General features: G+C 32.4%; 1 protein-coding gene across 2 annotated transcripts in view; it reads right to left on the bottom strand.

The window, feature by feature from the left end:
* Window positions 1-15,517, bottom strand: part of LOC143203793 (uncharacterized) — a 63,980-nt gene extending 48,463 nt beyond the window's left edge. Inside the window, exons 1-2 of one of the 2 annotated variants that reach the window (XM_076416092.1) lie at window positions 15,301-15,507; window positions 2,307-2,420 (exon numbers count right to left, since the gene is read on the bottom strand). The gene's annotated coding sequence lies outside the window, so the exon portion shown is untranslated. Of the gene's footprint in view, window positions 1-2,306; window positions 2,421-15,300 lie in introns of both variants that reach the window. The other variant, XM_076416084.1, reaches the window with a different exon arrangement.
* Window positions 15,518-16,862: the final 1,345 nt, after the last annotated feature.

Below are 16,862 nucleotides of genomic sequence, written 5' to 3'. Positions count from 1 at the left end.
CAAATGAAACTTTTCTTATTTTAAAAAACCTCGAAATACTAGTGACATTTAATTTTTGATCTTTTTCTAATTTGAAGTTTAATATGAAAAATCGGAACGTTTTTATTCAAAGTATTGTTCATCGATAGCACCTATTTTTTCCTATCTTAAAGGAAGGTAATTTGCGTTTAATTCCATCGCAAAAAAACGATGTATCTTTTGCTGTTATCCATCCACGAAGCTGATTATATGTCGGGATAAGTAATAATAAGAAGGAGCAAATTCTGGAGAATAGGGCGGGTGGGGTAGCATTGCCATTTTAATATATCCATGTATATTTTCAAAGGATTTGAAGCATGTGGTTGATCGTCGTCTTGCTGAAGAACAACATTGTTGACAATCACCAAAAAGCAGAAGAATATCTATAAAAAAACTTTCAAACTAAACGAAACAAATATTGAATATAATTTGCCGGATATAGAAGCTGAAAATTCGATGATTGAATTAGTCACGCCGAAAGAGCTAACCAAAGTTATTAAAACTGACATTAACCCCAGGAAATCACCAGGTTACGATTTAATAACAGGAGAATTACTGCAAAAACTACCCAGAAAGGGAATTATAAAACTCACCAACTTGATCAAAACAGCATTTAGATTAAAACATGTTCCAGGCATTTGGAAGATGGCGGAAATTACAATGATCCCAAAACCTGGGAAGTCACCAAACGAAATAAAATCCTATAGACCTATATCACTCCTTCCACTGATCTCTAATGTTTTTTTGAATAACTCATGTTGAAAAGAATAAAACCGATCATAGAGCGAAAAAACCTGATACTAACACACCAGTTTGGGGTTTACCCAGGTCCACAGAATAACAGATGTTATTGAAAAAGCCTACGAAAGTAAAAAAGTATGCTCAGTATATTTTTACATGTAGCACAAGCCTTTCGATATGGTTTGGCATGAAGGTCCTGTTCATAAACTACATAAAATGTTACCAAAACAACACACCGAACTATTAAAATCGTACATTACAACCAGAATGTTTACTCTAGCATAAAAGAAGCTAAAGGAGGTGTACCACAAGGAAGTATATTGGGACCAATGCTTTATCTACTCTACACTTGTGATATACCACAAATGGAGAACATTACGATGGCTACATTTGCTGATGATACTGCGATTATAGCTGTCGGAGACAATAGTGAAGAAGCCACACGAAATTACAACAGACAAGTGACAATATAAATAATTGGATACAAGCTTGGAAAATAAAAATTAAGTAAATCTGTGCATGTACAGTTCACCTATTATAAACAGACCGTAAAAGCACCAATAACATTAAATAATACTATAATTCCATATAGCAACAACGCTAAATATCTCGGAATGAATCTTGATGCAAAACTTCACTGGAAGGGACATATAAAGAAGAAAGAAAAGAACTGGAATTAAAATGTACTGGATAATTGGAAGAAAATCATAATTATCAGAACATGATAAATTGCAATTATATAAGCAAATAGTGAAACCTATATTGACATACGGAGTTCAATTATGGGGATGTTCTGCAAAGAGTAACATAAATAAAATAAAAAAATTTCAGAACAAAGTCCTGAGAGGTATTGTGGGCCACCCAAATACTATAGTACTGATTACCTACATCGAGACCTTCAGATACCCACAGTCGGTCAAGAAATCAAGAGAATTGCAAAACGGCATGAGGAAAGACTACATTCTCATGAGAATATTGAAGTATTGCAGCTTTTGGATACCACCAGAACAGGACACAGACTCAAAAGAATCAAACCATCTGATCTTGTGTAGTGTTGTGTAGTGAGGTGCATATAATAAAAAATACAGCAGTGACATGTATAAAAATTATTTTACCAGAGACTGAGATAGGACTGATGGGTCCTCTTAGTTATATATCTAGATTTAAATTATCATAAAGACAAATTGTAGATTACTCGAAAACAACTAGTAACAATGTAATAATTAAATAATAAAAAAATTAATCAACAGATAGTACACTTATGTGTTGCTGACACATTTCTAAGAAGGTCATTGTCCAAGATAAACACCTGATTCAATAAATCAATGTAAACACGAAAAAATGCATATATTTGAGGTTTAGGTATTTATTTTTTCGTACCAAAAACCGAACATTGAACCGGTAAATAACAATAACAAAAATCTAAGATGATATCAAACATTTTTCACATAAACTTCAATGCATTTCACGGACGTCGCCATCTGCACTCCATTTAAAGTTTATAATAAAGTTTGACCGGTGAACCTTTAAAATATTCATTGTCTCACCTGATTTGGCGTCGTCTCCAACTTCCTGCCTACCGCCGGAATAATTCAACACTGCACTGGTTTGCGCTCAGCCGGTATTTACCCCACGTCAGCTCCCTGGTCAAAGGCACTACCCTGTCGAATGGATACACGTCAGAGAATGAATTCTTACGCTATCGATTTGACACGGCAATTTCCTCGATTACAATAATACCGCCGTTAATGGATAAATGAGGAGCGAGTATTTATTTTCTTTCTAGTCGGGGCGAAGAAAAAAAATAGAGAGTGGACGTGTTATATGAATCAAAAGGAGTCGATATAGAACGTTTTGTCTAGCTTGATTTGATAATGGAGTTATTTTGTACTGTTTGTTTAAAGAGTCGTTTCAGATTCGAGTGAATAAGTAATGAGATTCTTAACTAATTGATTAAAAAATAATAGTTCAGCTAGTGTAAACAAGCTAGAAGTAGCTAGAAATATAGGGCAAAGGGAAGCAATACCCGAATTTCTGTCAATTCTACTGAAACATTGTCAAAATATTAAAGGTTTCTTTAATAACCAAACAAGGACCCAAGCCCAGAATATTACTATATATCCCTGGCCCTGATTATTTGGCCATCTGTTTCAAAAGTACTTGAATAGTGAACGAGAGAGATTGGTTGATATGTTTTCTAATAGACCCTTTCTAATAGCATAGTTTAGTGTCCTCTTTCCGTAAAGTAAAACAGTCTTTAAGTAAAGTATTAGTTTCCTTTTTGTTTAATACTACTTCATATTTTTTATTAATTATCAAGAAAAGAAAACAGGTTGACGCTGGATTGGCAATTGTTCCGCAGTTACTCGAGGCGTTTCTTGGTGTAGTTAAGTGGAGTCCAAACAAAAGTATCGTAGCTAAACCCCCTAGGAACGAAGGAAGACCCCTAGCCATGAACTATTCGAAGTAAGAAACATTCAAGTTTTAGAAAACACCGCAAGTTCGTGGATTCCCGGCATTTGATTTACAGTTCAAGGTGTATAAGGCTACCAAAAGCGATTGTAGTAGCTGAGTTTCTTAGCCGTAGACTATTGGAATATAGAGTCACCAAAATTTGGAAAACTATTTAGTAGAGGGGTACCATGAAAATTTGGGTAGAAATAGTACCATTTCGAAGATCATCAAGGGCAAAGATCAAGATCGTTCGCCAGAAAGATCATACCATCGGTAGTCAAAAACTAACTATGAGCTGTCCAGAACGAATAACGACCATGTGCACCCACGTGGCCGTTTCTTTAGAAAGTAGGTGTTATGTAATACAGCCCTGACTATCCGGTCATGTGTTTCAAAACGAACGAGACGGGTTTGTTTGTTTTCTAATAGATAAGATCAAGTCGCCTCTGCTTTCCGTAAAAAAATTGCGCACAAAATTCGATAATTTAAGAAAACTTTTAGCAAATATTTAAACTTGATAGTTTGACAGCCACAGATTGACAAATGACATTTAGCAGCTAGTATGGTGGGCATATATCGATTAAAAAATGTATTTATTAATTTCTTAGTCCACATTCCACTCGATATAAATGCTTATTCAGTTTTGAGTTTGTTGAGTGGATTTTTTGTCCATCGTAGTTAATTCCATATAAATATATTTCCATATAAAACCATATAGTTGTAACTTGGGTGCTGAAGCAATGACAAGTGCAATTCTATTTTGCAATCGAATCCTTACGAAAATCAATTATATTAAAAAGGTTTTCCTAGTTGACGCTGTAAGGTTACAGAAGGTGGGTTAAATGTACTCCAAGACTCTAGCAATAAATTATCCCAATTAAGAAACATTTTTAAAATTTAAAGCTTTAAAAAACATCTCTAGTCTATGGATTTTCGGCACAAAAGTTACAATGCAGGGTGTAAGGCCACCAAAGGCGCACTGAAGTTGCTGTTAATTAGTCCACTGGAATGGGGATGGATATAAGCTTGAAGTTCAGGGTATACGGCTACCAAAGGCGGAAGGCACTAGCTCAGTTTCTATAGAAATTTGAAGTCACTAAAACTTGGGATACTATCTAAGCAAACTGGTGACCGAAGCGATGCGAAAACAACGACACGTACATTCCTTTGGTCATTCCTTTAGCAGGGAGGCGTTGTATCAGGAAATAATTGAGCCTAGGCTAAGAAGAAAATGTATTCGAAAGAAAAACACCTTGTGTTTAGGCCTATTATAGCAACAATGGCGCGAAATCTCAATGAAAATGATATCTGATAACTATTGTTAGATGAAAATAAATTGGATTCGGAATGTTTAAGTAATTTTCAACCTTGTGATCAAGAATATTTTTTTCTATTATTTAATTAATATATTGTTACTAGTCGTTTCCGTCTAACCTACAATTTGTCTTTATGATCAAAGCGAAATTTCTTCTGGCTTAAGTGACATCTGACAGTAATTTAGTACAAGAAGTTGATAAGGACGATATTCAACAAGCATTACATATTATAGAGCTAAAAATCGATTAAAGTGGTCTACTGGGTTCACCCAATAGCTCCATAGTCAGAAATCATAACATTATAACGCACCAATCTGATATCGTAGATCCAGCTTACGAAAAACAGAATGTCGCTAATAGAATCATAGTAGTTACTGATACCACAACCAAAAAATAAAAGAATATTTAGAATAGTACAAAGCAAAAGCGATCTACGGATTCCTCTCAAAGTGAATCACAAAAAGAGGTAGTAGTTATGTATGTGGTCCCAAGACTAACAACAAACAATCACACAAGTGTTTTAAATAGATAGATGCTTTACATTCATCTGTAAACGACATGTAGAAAGAAGTGTTATGTAGGAAATGCCATTAATAGTATAGTGACTAACGCTGACAATAATTTTATACTTTTAGATAAGGATATCTTTCTTTTAATTGATCTCATAAATAATCCTTAATTTTGTTAACTGGAAGGTACGTAAAACCCCGTGATATGCATTTTTTAAATTTTATTATAAGTTTTTTAATTATATATCATACCAGAGTTAGGTATTAAAAAATCCTGCCTATGAATGACCTAACACTTAAAACTAAAAAATATTATCCTTTAATAATGCTTTCATTTAAAAAAGTTAATTAATATTTTATTAAATAAACTAGTACTAATTAATTTATACGTTAATTTTATTTTTATTAGAAATTATGTCGATTTTTGATTGGATGTATTCACACTGAAAATTCTACAGATCCTTTCAATATCGAGGCCCAAACGAGATATCATCTAATAACTTCTAAAACACTAAAAAAACTGAAACAATCCTAGAGTACTTATTTCTTCCTCTTAATGAACGAAATGCTTAAAATCCCGTTAAAGAATCTTTAGGACCTCTTAGAATATATAGTGTATTCAAAGTTTTTTTTGTACATACGTCATCAAGATGTTTAATGTATTGCCTACCGCAATTTTGTAAATTCGTTTTATAATCAGACAATATTTTCCTTCTCATTTTATTGCAGTTAAAAAGAGACACAATGTTGTCTGATTAGTTCGAACACGTAAACGAATGAGCCTGTCAAAGTCGTCCGGTTGTCAGACGTATGCAAAATTCTTGAAAGCAATAGTGAATAAAAGGTTATAACTAACCTATAAACTATTGTGGCTGTATAATTAACTGTAATTTTTAGATGTTCTATAATGTTAAAATAAATTATATTTTTATATCACAAGTTTAGATGACGTAAGTACAAAATAACTTTGAACAGACTATAGATAGGTCGCTATCTAGTTTATATTTTAGATTTTGATTTTCACGTTGTTCTGTCTTTGACTTTCTTCCTTATTTTATTCCCTCGTGTTGCTATCTCTGTCTGTATTATTATTATATTAACCTTTTATTTGTATTTTAATCATTTATAAATTGATTACTCTCTTATTTTATTATTTTAATTATTGGTAAAATGACACCTATTAGTGTTCTTTTACCCCCTGAAAGTTATTCTTTTACTTTTCCATGTATTATATTATTAATTTCATTTCTCCTATTTTATCACTCTGTTCATTTGACAGGCCATATTATCATATATATATATATATATATATATATATATATATATATATATATATATATATATATATATATATATATATATATATATATATATATATATATATATATATATATATATATATATATATACAGGCCATATATATTTTATGTATATTCAAAAACGTTTTCATAACATTTCTAAGCAGAAAAATTTTGAATATTCATTTAGTCCATATACATTATATATTTACTGTCGCTATTGCCTAATTCTATGGAAATACCTGAAAATATTTTAATTTAATACAATAATTGTCTTTGTTTCTAAATTATATTCTGGGCATGTTCAATTAAAAAAAAATTATATTCATTTATCCATCAATCTAATTTCCTTCAAATAACATATAACCAGTCAAATGATTCTTCGAAATTTTTTATATAGATATATAAAATATATACAGCTATACATGTACCTATATATGATTTCTTCCGTTGGGCCCAACTATTAAAAACGTATTGGTATTAGAGGTAAAAAGTGTTGCCGAATTGGTCAGATTGTGGTGGGAATTCCCCAGGACATGGATGAACTTTATGCTTTTCATTCTAATTGTAAAACTGAGGATAACCTTATAAGCCAATGAGATATCTTGCGCTCACCTAATGATGTTTCACTTTATATATAAATGGGATATTGCTGTTTACTGCTGTTGTCGATGATTATTTCTTTTCAAAAATACTTTCATAATAACACTTACTGTTTTATTTTGTTGACCACATCGCTGACTGTTGTTTTGCTTCCGGCGTGTAACATAAAATCCGTTGTTTAACAAGAACAAACGGCATTGTGAATCATAAACATTTCATATTTAACTCGATAAAAGTTCTCATTACATTTCCATGTAAAATATGTTACTTCGCTAGCCTCAAAATAGTAGCTACAGAAGAAAGTAATTCGGTTTTCATTGCGGTAAATGATTGAAGTATTAGTTTTGATCAATTATTTACATGACAATATTTTTGCAAAGTTAGTTTAAGCTATAACATTATATTATCTACTCTTTTCGTTTGTTTTAGCAATTTATCTTCGATGTTATTTACATTATACAAACATTGTAATTACGATAAGTTTAAGGGGATCCCAAAACCATATCACATATTTGTATGAATAATTTATTATCGAAATACAGCCATAAAAAAAAAGAAGTAATTCGGTACCAAATCAATACGTGTGGTAGATTAGTCACCAAATCAACCTTCTTCTGTTGATTTGTAACTTTAGAAAGATTTGATGTATTTTGATGGCATATTTTGTTCTTCTTTAACTTTTCTATTTACTTCTGTTTATTTGACTTAAGTTAGTGCTAATATAATATTGTTTTTTCTAATTCTCATTGAAAATTATTGTTTTTAGTGAACTACATCAATTGATATTGAAGTGGTTTTATTCATATAAATTGAAAACGTTAACCAATGTGCCGTTTTAATAAATGACATTTTATCAATTTCTAGTAAGCCGTCATTAAGACCACTGTAAAATTTCTGAGTAATTTTCACTAAGGTCGTGAAGCTATATTTCTAGTATCAAGAGTTTTCAGAAAACCGGAATAAATGCTATAGATATCGAAATAATATCGGCGTTTAACTGACCTTTTACTCACCAAACGGAAACAACTTGGACTAAAACTCTATCAAATGTGTTTTATCGGGCGCAAATCCAATTTATCTTTAGATAACAAGATATTATTATATAAATCTATACTCAAGCCTATTTGGTCATATGGAATCCAACTATGGGGAACCGCTATGAAGTCTAATATGAAGTGAAGTGATACAACGCGATATTCATCTAGAACCAACACCGAGTGTAATTCAACGTGTTTGTGTGAAGTACTTCGAAAGAGTGTTAGTGCATCACGAAGTGACAGTAAAGTGCGTAGACTAAAATGTCTAACACCATCCGATCTGATTATTGAACATATACAGATTTTAGCTTTGAAATAAGACTAATTAATTAAAATAGTATTTTGTGCAGGAAGTCACTTAACGAAATGATTTTCTATATGTCATGTATATATAATATAAATACAACAACCTATTGCCTCTGGGCAGATTGTGGAACTACTAAGAGTAATAATAAAAAAACTGACATTCGAATTACCGCTGATTTAATGAAACAGGAGGAAAGCCAAATTTAGTTATAACTGTAGAGACCTTTATTGTCTTCTCGCCTGAAAGAGATACGCATTACTAGCTAATACTCAAAAAAGAAATATAGAATAGGATTGAACTAAAACACATAAAAACTGGACAGCAATTTTTTTTTAAATCTCTTAAAATTTCTATGAACGGATCAGTCCCAATTTCAGATTTTTTGATCTAAACATGAAAAACATGTCTATTTTATGCCTCGATCAAAAGGTGAACGGGCTTCAGAAACGCTGCAGACTCTTAATTAGGTGGTTGTAACGCGAGGGTTTAGGGATGGTTTGGTGGTAATAAGACCAGTCATATGATTAAAATTGATGAAAAACTGAATAAAGAAAGCTATCTGATACTTCAGGGAACTGTAATTCAGGCAGTGTATATGTTTAACCCGATATACTACTCGGACAGAATTAAGTTCATCTTTAACATCAAAATTTCCAGAAGCAAAACTCCAGAACTGTGTTAATTAAGATACAAAATAGAGTATTACTATCATCATTCATAATTATTTCTCATTGCCTCCATCGATTCGACTAATAAATTGATCGTTTAATAAACATCATAATCTTCTATATGTATAAAAATTAATTGTTTGTTAGTCTCGCTAAAGCTCAAGAATGGCTGGACTGATTTAGGTATTAAAATATTTGTGAAAATCCTGAGAAAGTTTACATGGTGACAAAATATAAAATAATTGTGACGAAAATAGGTAAAGCAACAATTTTGTTTTCACTTTTCGGTAACTGTCGCTGTCATCAATAGTTTCGCTGTTCCAAGAGATGATGGACATTTTTATTGGTTGTCAAATATTTATGAGCTATTTTCGGAAATGTATTTTGTAACTAAAATGTTATACTCGTGAAAACTGCCGGCCACAATTATCAAACGGCGACTATAAATACAATATAATAAATAATGAAGATAATTTCTAGGCACTGGCCGTTTAACACTTTACCACCGTTTATATTTCATACAAATGTAGATATTTTTTGATAGGTATATTGGTTCGATAACGCGGAAATCCACCATGGAAATGGGTTTTGGTACAAGGACAATCGTTTCTCAATATTGTAGGCATTAAAATACAGCGGTGAATCTACTGAGTTATATTATGCAGGTGGTAAAGTAAAATTACCATAATTGGTAATGGGAAATAATTGGGGATGGGAAATTATTCTAACAACTTCTTGGCCAACATTCAAATATATAATAGTTATTTGGCGCAACACATATTATACAGGACAGATTCATTCCCTTTTCGTCCATTATAAAGATATTATTCTATCATAAAAGTTTCTTGATAACATTCTAATTTATATCATAAATATATTATGAAAATCTTAAGTCATTTCAGATACAAGAACAAATATATCACTTACTAGGATCGATTTTATCATTACCAGATTCAGATCCAGTTTTTGCAATTGTTGTAGCTCTTGATGAATTTACTTTTTTTATATCTTAAAGTCTCCTTTTTACGAACAAGGGTTTATCTGGACTGGACCTAATGTTTAATATGGGCTTTAAACCACGGTCCTAGGCATCAAGCATACCGACTGGCGAGTGATCAACTTAGAAATCATCCAAAACAACATCCTGTTTTTCTCAGCCCGGTTACTGGCGTGACTGGGGTCATTTTCCTTGTCGGATTTTACACCCTTGCCTAGGACAATCACAAATATTAAACAATCACAAACATAAATTTACGACCATGCCCCAGCAGAATTCGAACCCGCGACTGTCGCAACAGTAAGTGGACCGCCCTGTCGCTTTTACCACTGCGCCAATCAAGCCGCCAATTGACTATTGTTATTGTTGGAGAAAATTTGTAAAATAAATGTAGGTTCACTGGATCACCTAGTATTTTTTTAAAAGACTTCGAAAAAGGAGGAGGTTCTATGTTCGGCTGTGTCTATATATATTTTTAATGTATGTTCGCCGATTTCTCCATCAAGTTTGGGTTGATATTCAAGATTCTCTTTTTATTCGAAAGAGTGCACTTCCGAGATGGTCCCATTGGAACCAAATCAGGATCTGTTGGGGGAAGTCGAGGGAAACGCTCAAATTTTAAAAGCACGTACAAAGTTTTCACATATTTTTTATCTAAAATAATCAGATATTTGAGTATAATGTTATTGCTGAGTTAATGTGCTTCAGTGCAAAAGCCATTTAGTTTTTTAAGCACTAACTATAGCATCTAAGACCTCGTAGAAATTTTGTACACAACTTATGTGGTGTAATGGTTAAAGCGTTTAGCACCCAAACGAGGGTTGTGGGTTCGATTCCCGGCGGGGATAATAACTTTTTGTTGTTGTTTAGTTGGAATATTTATCAAATCACCTAGGCTAGGTAGCGGACCCCAGTGGCTGAAACGCTCCTTATTTTCAATGATTGTTTCTTTATTCCTATTTTTCCTCATACTCGTACCTTTACTTGGCCTACTCGTTGTACAAAGTAGTCAGTTGGTAGTAGTTAAAATAATATTGTAAATAGATAAATAGGTTTAGGTACATATTAAGCTAAATTGTGTATATATAGTAGAATATAAATTACGTATAGTAGATAGATTAAATAAGGTTTTTGATTATTTTTATTTAGTTATTACAACGATTATTATATTATTTTAAAATGGTTTTTTTTGTTAACAATATTTTATTTAATTGCTGATTTTTAAAGGCGTTTTGCTGAAGAGACAATGATGATTATCATCACGATAGAACAGATGGATACAATAAACTATAGTTGGACGTCAGCATCATATCATCAAAAAAATATTGACATCGACTTAACAACATTTCGGGTACTTAAATAACAAGTCAACACTAATATTCGTAGGCTATAAATAGAAGACAATAAATCCGATGAACAAATTATTCGCTGTACATTCAACGCTTATCATCTAAACCGTTTATCTCCATGACCATCGCACTCTAGAAGAATCCGATTGAGAATTTTCGCGACCACTGCACATGCAATTCAATCAATCCTGAACTTTAGCACGAACCGAAGCGATTATTTCACGCAGCGCGAACCCAGTCTATTTAGTTATTTGCTTACATCTTTAATACGACGCGTGTAATATGTTAATGTGATAGTCCTGTTAATTATACGCGATAATATCTACAATTATAACCCAATTGTGCTTGAAGTCAAAACCTTGGATTTAATATTAACCTTGGTAATATCATCAGTATCAGCTGACTTGAATCTATATGTTTTAATTAATCCTAGACTGTATCTTAATGTTAAATATTGTAAAAGATATTGAGGATATTTTTAAAATATTTATTATTTTATTATGGCGAAGGTGCCGGTTCTTTTTTTCAAGTTTGATTTTTAAAATGAAACGGGAACAAAGGAAGGAATTCATTAAAATCATTAAACAAATTCTGAGAATGTAATTTTATTTTGTTTAATAATAAACGAATTCTGTAGACCTTTGGCGTGATTAGTTATCGTGTGCAATATTATCACGAAACAATAAACCTCAGACGTATAAACATTTATTTTATAAAACATCATGATGTTGAGTTGAAATGTTAATGTCAGCAGTCTTTGATAGTCCTGATATAACAGGAAATTGTTCTGAGTAATTACTTCACGGCGCTTTGGGTTAGGGATGTCGGCCGAAGAGAAAAATATCGATCAATATTTTTAAAAATATCGATATGTCAGCGATGAAAAAATATCGATGTGATACCATGCAAAATTCACTTGATGCCTGGAGCGGATAAACCTCCGAGCAAAAGTTCAAAAAACACAAAGTTTCCAATATCGATATTTTACTTTGTATTTTTTTATTGCTGTTTTATGCTTAAAATATACCTAATTTAATAAATTGATAAATAAAGCTTATTTTAAAGGACCACATTTTAATCAGAGATATCTATTGGTTAAATTGCGACGTATTAATGTGAACGACTGTTAAACCACCTAACTTAACTCTTAATTTCGATGATTTTAACATCTCAGTTAAAATAATTGAAGTTCCTAAAATAATAGTTTTCTATTTAGTACCACTGAGTTATTCATTTGAAACTTATTGTAATATTGCTCCATCGGATCACAATTGGTGATCAACTAGTTAAAAGTGGTAATTTTGATCTCAATGTCAACGAACCACCTGGAGAACTAAATAAGTTCAAGGACAATAAATTACAAGATTTATTGGATAACAGTTGAGTTCAAATTCCGCAAGAACTTTCACACAACTAGCAGTTGCCGAGTCAAAGGTTGTCAAACGGTTTTAATGCTTGCCAGGCCAAAAATAAAGGTTTTTTGTAGCGTATTGTGAATAGCAATGAAAAGTGAGTCTACAACGACAATAGCAAGAGCAAAAAATCATCGGTTAGTCCAGGAGAGCCACCCACATCGACTCCGAACCAGAATATTCATGACCAAGCTCACAAAGTCACAAAGTTATTCTCTTGCATAACAATTGTTGAACAGACGTTGCAAGAGTTATGAAGGAAACACTGTCAAATAGGAAGTTGCCACACCCAGTGTATTCACTAAACATAACGCCTCCTGATTACCATTTTTTCCAAATACTGAAGAAATGCGAAAATAGTTTGCGAAACTATCGACTGGTTATCTGTATTAATAGAAAGAACATTATTTCGACACGGTATTCGCCATGTTTCCAAAAAGATAGGAAAATGTTGCATAAAATGCTGGGAAATATTTCATTCAACGCCTTGAATTAGGGATGCCGAAAAAATATCGATATACCAATCTTCTTAAGCTGATGTATTTCGAAAAAATAATTAAATATATTTCTTAAACATTATAAAAATTTGGTCATTAATTTTAAATATTTATTACAAATATCAAAATTTTTTATATTATTTAGTGAACATCGATCTTTTTTCGGCCGATATATCAATATTTCTATTTTTTTTCTTAAATATATCATAATTTGCATATTTCATGTTTTTCCAAAAAATATCGATAATTTTCCTTGTTGTTAATAGGTCAATTCAAAAGTACCCGGCCTACCATAGTAAAACACATTTTTTTGGCAAAATTAGTATTTTTTATTCAACATAATTTCCTTCAAAGGCGATACACTGATTATAGTGAACCTCCAACTTTTCGATACTATTTTTGTAGTACGATTTCTCCTTTGCTTCAAAATAGGTCACAGTTTCGGCGATCACCTCGTCATTCGACGAAAATCTCTTTCCAGCTAACATTCTTTTGGGACCGGAGTCAGGAAATAGACGCTGGGGGCCAGATCTGGAGAATACGGTGGATAAGGAACCAATTCGAAGTCCAATTCATGGATTTTTGCCATTGTTTTCACTGAATTGTGACACGGTACATTGTCTTGGTAAAGCAGCACTTTCTTTTTCTTCAAATGCGGCCGTTTTCAGCGATTTCGTCCTTCACTCCAATAACGTTATGAATGTGTCGCTGTTGATGGTCCTTCCTTTTTCAAGGTTGTCAATGAAAATTATTCCATGCGCATCCCAAAATACAAACGCCGTAACCTTGCCAGCCAACTGTCGATTGGACTTCGGAGTGAAATGATGGAGCCATGTTTCACTCATTGTCACATACTGAAGCAAAAACTGTTTATTACGCTTGATCATCTTCAAACACTGCTCCAAATCAACTCGTCGTTTTTTTTTGTTAAAGTGAGCTCGCGCGGCACCTACTTTGCACAAAGCTTTCTCATACAAGTTCAGTTGATATCTTTAGAGTGCCTGTTATTTAATTCAATTTCAATTTACGATCATTAAAAATCATTTTGTGGATTTTTTAAATGTTTTCGTCGTTAACAACCTCTTTTGGACGTCCACTGCGTTCACCGTCTTCGGTGCTCAGTTCACCACGTCTAAGCTTAGCATACCAATCCTTGATGGTCGATTTTCCTGCGGCAGTGTCCGGAAACCCGGCATCAAGCCTTTGAAGTTTTTGCTTCAACTGTATTTTTTCCCTTGAAAAAGCAATATTTTATCAACACGCGAAATTCCTTTTTATCCATTTTTTTCACAATAACAAAAGTTGAAGTTGCTGCTTCACTCAAAATGTTATAATTCACAAACTAATGATCCGACAGCTACAAATTTATACATGCATCTTTTACATATATATACACATATATATATATACATGTATGTATATATATATATATATATATATATATATATATATATATATATATATATAATATATGAAAACTTCACGAAAAAACCTAGTTAGCAAAAAAAAAAATTTCCATCAAGATTACACACCTATTCCTGGCTTGTTCGCCAGAATTTGCCCCCTTTGATAAGGGTTCAATTCGCGTCTGCAAGAAATTCTTTCATTTACAACCAAGAAACGCAAAAGTAATTTTGCTCGTCGGCTACTTCGAAAGTGGTAAAACTGGTAAGAAGCCAAAGCAAATTAATGTTTAGGAAATATCCATAGAGGGTAAAAAATGTGTTCATCGTGTGCTTCCAAATTGGTAAAATAATGAACTCAGATTATTATTGTAGCCTTGTGGATTCAAAACTTGATGAAAAAAGACCTGGTTAACGGAGGAAATAATAATTTTCCATTCAGATAACACAACAACTCCCGGCTTATTCCCAAGAATTTGCCCCCTTTGATAAGGGTTCATCGTGCGTCCCCAAAAAGTCCGTTCATTCACAAAGACGTATTGTAAAAGTACTTAGGGGGTATTTTGTAGACCTAACATTACAGTGATAGTATCCATAAATTGTAGTATCATTAAAATAAGCAAATCGGTCATACAAACCATAAATACTTCTATAAACTTCTAGTATCGCTCTTAAACAAACTATAATTTACCTAATTAGTCTAATTGACTCCTCGGAGTAAATCGGATATAATGCGCAGCTTGCGTTCGGTTCTCGAGCCTCCGCCGACAACGTCGAACGGGAAACAGATAGCGTTCAAGTCCCGAGAACTGCGACGATAAAGCGGCAGCAACACTCTCTGGCTATTGTTACTGGCGACACAACTTTACGCGCACCGTTCTTGTTACGAAACGACACTGATCCAACTCGATTCATATCGAACTGTTTCTGTTTATTTCGCTGCTTTATCTTATCACTTTTGTGTAAGATAAGCGCTGATAAGGTGGCGATATTTGATTTACGTATCGCGATAATGAGAAAAAAACGAGAGAAAAAAAGTTAATTTTATGTCAATTGTTTGTAGTTTGCGATATACAAATGTACCAGTTTGTCCAATCAATTTAGTTTCGTTATTTAATAAACATTACCGATATATTTTATTATTATCTGTGTGACCTTCAATAAACATACTATGAGCGAATTGCATGTATTTTGTGAGATATGGGAACAGCTAGATCTCGGGGGGAATTAAATCTTGTAAATAAGGGTTTTCAAAGGTTTGTGGCAATATTTCTTTGACAATGATGGATATATTTGGATATAAGATTTGGGGACATAAGGATTTGGCCTGCATTAGAATAGAATTGAATCGGTAGTATCTTCATTTCTTTCTGTAAAATGTGATAAAATAAAACGACTCGGTCGAATTTTCAGTGCAGACTGACTTTATTCATTATATAAGATCGGAAACCAAAACGGTTTCGGGTGACAAAAAATGACCCTTTGCAGGTACACAAAACCAGATATTATTATACTTTAGGCTCATTTTAACACTCCCACTAGCAGGAAAATATAATATAAATATTATCTCACAATACATTGACAATACCTAAAATCTCTAAAAAACTATAATGTTTCACAGAACACAAACTTTTGGTTAAAACGTCAGCCGGCATCTCATTTGTCTGTAAATACTTTAAATTTATCAATTTCTGTTGCGATAAATAGGATTATAAAATGGACAAATTGTAATTTGGAAGTTTATTTTACAAAAGTACTTTACAATATTTCTGTTTAGACATGCTTTAACAAATTAGGATCTCTTATGAATACTTAAAGTTAATCTATGCTTAGTTTCTTTTACTCTACTTGACTTTATTGTCATAATTTGGGCTCAAACGTTGTACGTAAATGTTGTTCAAGATAGTTGAAACCTCTGTTTCCTATAACAAACATTCCAGACTATAAAAATTGATAAAATCATATTTTTCAATAAAATATATATCACTTACCCTTAACCTGTTGAAGTGTAACTCATCGAACTATTTAATGTACAAAGAACTAGATATTTGATATTCGTTATATAACCATGATGGGATTTGATTGGCACTCGTTGAAGGCTTGGATTTATTTAATATTTTATATCTTTGTATTTTGAAAATATGTAGTCGTTCAGTAGTGAAGAGTTGAGTTAGAAGCCCATTTTCTTCTGAATCTTGTAGAAACATTTAGGATGTAGAATTAAACCAGTTACATTATATTAAATATAATTTT

This window comes from Rhynchophorus ferrugineus, unplaced genomic scaffold (assembly GCF_030347505.1).
Source record: "Rhynchophorus ferrugineus isolate W39M unplaced genomic scaffold, kcgeb_rfMv2 rfM1, whole genome shotgun sequence".
Taxonomy (NCBI): Eukaryota; Metazoa; Arthropoda; class Insecta; order Coleoptera; family Curculionidae; genus Rhynchophorus; species Rhynchophorus ferrugineus.
Note: the sequence above shows the minus strand (reverse complement) of the source record. Positions and strands in the feature narration are given on the sequence as shown.